This window comes from Erigeron canadensis, chromosome 6, assembly GCF_010389155.1.
Source record: "Erigeron canadensis isolate Cc75 chromosome 6, C_canadensis_v1, whole genome shotgun sequence".
In the NCBI taxonomy this organism is placed as follows: domain Eukaryota; kingdom Viridiplantae; phylum Streptophyta; class Magnoliopsida; order Asterales; family Asteraceae; genus Erigeron; species Erigeron canadensis.
Window position 1 is genome coordinate 29,940,030 of NC_057766.1, and position 6,973 is coordinate 29,947,002.

At 34.5% G+C, this 6,973-nt stretch overlaps 3 non-coding genes across 3 annotated transcripts; all 3 read right to left on the minus strand.

The window, feature by feature from the left end:
• Positions 1-1,887: 1,887 nt before the first annotated feature.
• TRNAY-GUA lies at positions 1,888-1,960 on the minus strand. Its single transcript has one exon. It is a non-coding gene; the product is annotated as a tRNA-Tyr (tRNA).
• A 96-nt stretch (positions 1,961-2,056) lies between these two features.
• Positions 2,057-2,130, minus strand: TRNAY-GUA. Its single transcript has one exon. It is a non-coding gene; the product is annotated as a tRNA-Tyr (tRNA).
• A 97-nt stretch (positions 2,131-2,227) lies between these two features.
• Positions 2,228-2,300, minus strand: TRNAY-GUA. Its single transcript has one exon. It is a non-coding gene; the product is annotated as a tRNA-Tyr (tRNA).
• Between the last annotated feature and the right edge of the window lie 4,673 nt (positions 2,301-6,973).

The window sequence follows — 6,973 nt, forward strand, 5'->3', positions numbered from 1 at the left end:
AAAAATACTACTATTAAAATCAAGAATCAAACTCTATGAACATAGACTTTGGGTAACTTCTCCCTTTCTTTATTTCTAGCCCATTTTTGTTCTCGACCCTTTGACTATACAGGCGTGCACAGTTACACGATTGAAAACTCTCATTCAATGTTATTCTTGATGAATTTCGATATAGATCACCTATCACCAGAAACTCAGTTACCTTTTGACGCACACGGAAATTTAAGATAACTAATTGATTCCATTGATTCAAAGAATACCCGGAAAACAATTATTAAAATTATCATTGATTCACATTGAATACCGATAATCTGGATTCTCACACTAAACACACGTTGTGAATAGGGAAAAAATGAATTTTTGATTTATGATAAACTGATCATTTCCCTAGGTTCTATTACATATAAATAGAGAGGATAATTTCGAATGGGCCCTAATTAAAATACAAGTGGGCCGAAAGTTATAAGCAAAACAAAGTCTAGAAAAACCGAAAAAACATATAAAAATGTCCCAAACTCATAGAAAAAGGCTGTTTCAGGGCTCGGGGGCCGACCAAACCGCCTTTGGCGTTTGCAACTTGATTCGTCTCGTTTCTGCAGTCGTTTTGACTGGTCATAGGCCTAAAACGGAGTCCTGTAGCTCAAGTTATGTCCTTTTTAATGAAGGCCTCTTTTTCATCGCCTTCTAAATACAATAGGGCTTGGGCTTCTATACTTGGGCCTCCATCACCTTTATTAATGATTATACCCCATTTCTGTTTCACCACAGCAGATTAACAGCTGCGACCGCAAGTCATTACAAATCCATATAATAAACTCCTTCGCGGCCTCATTCACATGACTATCCTTATCCACATTACTTGACGGAAACAGTATATACAGATACTGTTAAAAGCAATGTCTTAGTAAGTATATACATTTTATATAACATAAGATTGAAGAACAAAAATATCCACTACCTCACTGGTCGCAAAAATAACCAGAAGAACAGCAACGGTAATGCGTGTTCTGTACCATGATACCTTTGCTCCGGTGGAAAAAGTTGTTACCGTGAGAACACTTCTAACAGTCGCAGTCGAGGAACTGGATCAATCAGCTTCATGTAAATTATGACTTTTTGCATGTTGATTTATCAGACAAGGTTTACATGAAGATTCTTCAAGGACAATGAAACTCGAGTATGTTGCTTAATGCTTAAGAAAGTATTTGTATGGTCTAAAACAAGCTTGTATCAAAAATTCACTACCTCTCTTTCAAGTCTTGATTTTAAGCAGTCCAAGGCGGATCATACCATGTTCATCACACAGGGTGAATCATTCGTGGCAATTCTTATTTATATGTGGACGATTACATTTACTTTGTAGTATACTGGGAATTATCCTAACAAGATACAAGAAACCAAGACAGCCGATGGTTTCGTATTAAAGATCCCGGAAGCTTGAAGTACTTTCTTGGTATTGAGATTGTCAAGACAGCCAATGGTTTCGTATTCAGCCAAAGGAAATATACGTTAGACATTTTGGAAGACAGTGGAATGTTGGGTTGCAAGCCAAGTTAGTTTCCTTTTGAGCAAAATTTAAAGTTAGATGAAGGAGAAAGAAAACTGTGTAGATGCCAACCAGTATTGCCGGTTGATGCCTGTACTAGACCCGATATGATCTTGGAAAATGGAGATGAATATTTTGTTAACTTACCTATATATAGCCATGGATATTAAATGTGGGGGATCCAGCCTAACAAACACAGCCATATTAACATGTACGGGTCGGGTTTAATTATTTATTTTACTCTAGTTTTAGTTTTGAATTTTGAATTTTACTCGGGTTTAATTATTTATTTTACTCTAGTTCTAGTTTTAGTGAGAAAATAAAAAATCTTATATAAAAATTCCGACCTGCCGGGTTCGAACCAGCGACCAAAGGATCTACAGTCCTACGCTCTACCAACTGAGCTAAAGTCGGTTTTGATAGATTCTCTCAACCACGTTTGTTTTATACGTATAATTTTGAATTTTTGTTAACGAAAAAGTAAAAAAGTTAAAGATTAAGCATAAAAAATTCCGACCTGCCGGGTTCGAACCAGCGACCAAAGGATCTACAGTCCTACGCTCTACCAACTGAGCTAAGGTCGATTTTGATAGGTCCTCTCAACCACGTTTGTTTTATACGTATAATTTTGAATTTTTATTAAGGAAAAAGTAAAAAAGTTAAAGATTAAGCATAAAAATCTCCGACCTGCCGGGTTCGAACCAGCGACCAAAGGATCTACAGTCCTACGCTCTACCAACTGAGCTAAGGTCGGTTTTGATTTTTAATTCTACTCTAGATCTATTTTTACGTTTAGTTTCTAATTTTTATTAAGAAAAAAGTGAGAAAAAAAAATTCTTATAAATAAATTTGACCTGCTGGATTCGAACCAGCGACCAAAGGATCTACAGTCCTAACGCTCTGCCAATTGAGCTAAAGTCGGTTTTGATTTAAACCTTATCCTTTATTTTTATATCCGTTTATTCTACTATGTGGTCACAACATGCATGATTTTCTTGTTTTTTTTAGAGTTAATTACTGAAATAGTACCTCACGTTTGCGCCATATTACTGGTTTCATACATTTTTTTCGAAATTACGCTGATTATACCCAACGTATGCAAATCTCCACTTGAACCATACTGGAGGCTAACACCGTCAGCTGGTCGTTAAAACCTTCCCCACGTGACTTGCACGTGAGGGGTAAATATGTAATATCGCGTTTCCTAATTACTGAAATGGTACCTAACGTTTGCATGATATTGCTGGTTTCATACCTATATGTTTCTTAATTACTTAAATGGTACCTAATGTTTAGTTATTAATTTTTTTATATTTTTTTAATTTGTTTTATTTTTCTTTTATAAAAATTCTCCAAAAATTGTTATAATTTAATGAAAATAGTCAAAATGCACCTGTAATCCACTAAAAAATAATACCAAATAGTTATTTCATAGCAAAATATAAGTTTTAAAGTTCACGAATAACCAAAATAGTAATAAAGTATCATAAAAATAATTTTAAAAAAAATAAAGTTTTCTTTTTTAAAAATTTCAAAAATACCACAACGGTAATACCAGAAATATCAGCCGTATTTACGGGTATTTAAAACATTGCTTTAAGCTTCGTGTCGCAGTAAATACTGACTTGTATTTCTGGTATTACCATTGCGGTATCCGGAATTTATTCAAAAAAAAAAAAATTTCCTCGCAAATTTTTTTAAAATTGTTTTATGATACTTTATTGCTATTTTTGGTTATTCGTGAACTTTAAAACTTATATTTTGTTATGAAATAACTATTTGGTATTATTTTTGAGTGGATTATAAGTGTATTCTAACTATTTTCATTAAATTGTAACAAGTTTTGGAGAATTTTTATAAAAGAAAAATTAAAAAATTAAAAAAATAAATAAATTAATAACTAAACATTAGGTACCATTTAAGTAATTAAGAAACATATAGGTATGAAACCAGCAATATCGTGCAAACGTTAGGTACCATTTCAGTAATTAGGAAACACGATATTACATATTTACCGCTCACGTGCAAGTCACGTGGGGGAGGTTTTAACGGCCAGCTGACGGCGTTAGCCTCTAGTATGGTCCGAGTGGAGATTTGCATACGTTGGGTATGATCAGCGTAATTTCGAAAGGAAAGGTATGAAACTAGTAATATGGCGCAAACGTGAGGTACCATTTCAGTAATTAACTCTTTTTTTTATTTAACTCATGTTTATAAACAAGTTAGTTTATAAACAAGTTACAAAAATCTTTCACATCTCTATCTTTATATTAAATAAAACAAAATTGTCATAACATACATCTTTTACAGAAATTCATAAATTATTTACATAGCACTTCCCATTCTTCTTTTTAAATTATTTTTCTTCACTTATTTAATTATGATGTTATGACCACTTTTTTTTTCCTTAAAATTAACTTTTTATGAAAAAAATATTTCTATTATCTTTTCAACACTCTAATAATTTATACATGATGTTTTACATTTTCGTCATTTATATAACTTTGTCATAACATATTTTTTTTAATTATGATGACATCATAATTGTCTATAGTGGGGAGTAATTGTACTTTTCAAAAAAAAAAAATGACATCATAATTGTAAGTCCTAGTAACCCGATCTTTAGGAAGACTATGGCTTCCCGAGTGTTGGTTTAGGAAGGCTCGTATATTCTTTTTCTTGTATGCTTGTTTGTTGTTTGTATCTTTGGATTGTACTCTTAGTGAGCAGCTTGCTAGTGTAACACCCCGAGCTAGGCTCCAAATATTACTGAAAAGATATAGCGTATGCATGGACTTATCGCAGAATAAGTCTAAATGAATAAAAGGGATCCGGTGAATCCAACCTCAACATAAAGTACAAAATGCACAATTAAAAGACGACTATCGATCCTAAGCATAATGTAAAGCAATGGGCGAATGAATCCTTGATCCACGAAAGTTCAAGCCCGAGTCCAACATAAGTATCAATCAAACTTCACATTCAAGAAATTCTTGATTACCTGAAAAGTGTACTAAACAAAGTCAACACTAGGTTGGTGAGTTTGTAGTAATGGTTCACAAGGAACCATTGACAATAGTCACATTGTAAAATCACAACAAGGATACATGGCATAAAATAGTCACGTGTAAAAGATGAGCACAAGTGGTGAAAATATCCAAGTCATGTATTGTGTGTATGCACATGTCGGGACGGATATCCAATGTAGACTAACCATGTCATAATGTCATATCAGAATAAGATCATATGTGTAGTTGCGTGTAAAGCGCGACAATATGTATAGTTGCGTGTAAAGCGCGACAATATGTATAAGTTGCGTGTAAAGCGCGAATATATGTATAGTTGTGTGTAAAGCGCGACAATATGTATAAGTTGCGTGTAAAGCGCGACAATATGTATAAGTTGCGTGTAAAGCGCGTACATATGTATAGTTGCGTGTAAAGCGTGACAATATGTATAAGTTGCGTGTAAAGCGCGTACATATGTATAGTTGCGTGTAAAGCGCGTAAAGTCTCTCATCCCACAAATCATCCAACCCACCATGAACATACATTTCATACGACTTTACATTTAAGGAATTATTGATGCTTATATATAGGGCCACCCGCAACCTTCCCACTACATCTCAAATTCATTAAATGTATCATCGTTTTCCATATATGTACAACTATCCTAACCACATCTCATAATCATAAACGAATGTATAATCAACCAACTGACATATGAGTATATGATGCATAGTAAATACGTGTAATGAATGGCCACAAGTAGTGCCAATATCGAATCATGCATAACATGTATGTCCATGTCATAATGTATATCAAATGTATGTCAACCATGTCACTAAAGTACCAAATAGGGTGTGCTTGCGTGTAAACCGCTCCAATCGTGTCTAACAATGCGTATATGTTCATAGCATTACAATTAAGCCAAACCAATCCAAACAATCAACAAATCCATCAAACCAACAACGAATTCAAGAAATCAAACAAGTAGTAAGACAATCGTAACTCAAGCCAATCAAGCTATCAATCAAACAATCAAGCATGTATGTATACACTTTTCAGCCCAAATCTCAATTGAGTAGGGAGCTACGGAACTCACCTTGATCGGCAATGAGAAGTTAAGATTGAGTTAAGCTGAGTTTATAAACGTTCAACGATCGCTACGTGTCCACAACCTATCAATGTACATCACATTACAATCAATTCCAACTCTAATAACCTTAACAAGTTGGTCTAGCAAGTTTAAGTCGAGTCACAAACCCACTAACGCTTAAACAACCTTCCCGAGTATAAATAAGACACTTAGACTCGACATTTTTAAAAATGTAGGAAGATTCATCCCACATAAATGTTATCAAAAGAAACTAGACTCTCTTATGATTCCAACGATAGGTCATATGACTCGATTGGACTTACGGATCAAAAGTTATAAGTATATACGTATATAGTTTGAGTTAAAATCTCAAGTTTGATTCCAAAAGTGACTCTCGACTTTGAACGGATGGTTTGTCTTGTGTAGGGCAACAATGAGGTCATAACAGTACATTTCGGAAAGGTCAGGACGATCTTAGGAAGCTAGAATTGAAGCTAGGAAAATGTTGAGAAATTAAAAGCCCCAATTGCGCCGCAACAGAAAAACAGGCATTTAAGTTGCCCCGCAACTTGACTAGTTGCGCCGCAACCCACCCAGATCAGCACCGGCAACAACATTTCGAGCCAAACACCCCAAAAACTCCATTTTTGACCCAAGGATCGATCTAGGAAGGTTCAATACATGTTTTGAAGCATAAACTAACATCAATTGACATAAACAAACATAACCCACATCTTAGATTCGATTCATAACATCAAATCCTTGCTCAAATCCATTTTGACCCATTTCAAACCCTAATTGAACCCTAATTCGTTTTTACCCGATTTGTGACCCGAATTTGCTTGAAATCAACTAGAAACAAGTTAATAAACATAAAATGATAACTATGGGTTGAGTTTAACTTACCAAAATCTTCACCAAGTGCTCAAATCCGAATTTGACCTGAAATTAAGTTTGAAGAACCAAATTTTTGATATGTTGTTTAGAAGATGATAAGGATAATTATTCTTGTGAAATTTAGCTTAAAACAACCATTTTTGATGTAAGAATCTAAGGAGAAGGAGATGAGTGTTAGTGTGTGTGTTCTTGGGAGGGAGGTAGAGAGAAATAGAAGAGTGGGTGAATGAATGGATGGGAGGGAGCTGATAGGGTGTAAGAGTTGGGTCATGGGTCTTGGGTCATAACCATGGGTTGACCCATCTACACTCCTAGTTCATAAATTCATCGCTAGTTATCGTGTCACATAATGAGTCGATAATTTGACCCGTCAAGCATCTCATCAATCATAATGTCCCGAAACGAAACGTTTTCATTAATAATGTAAGTTAT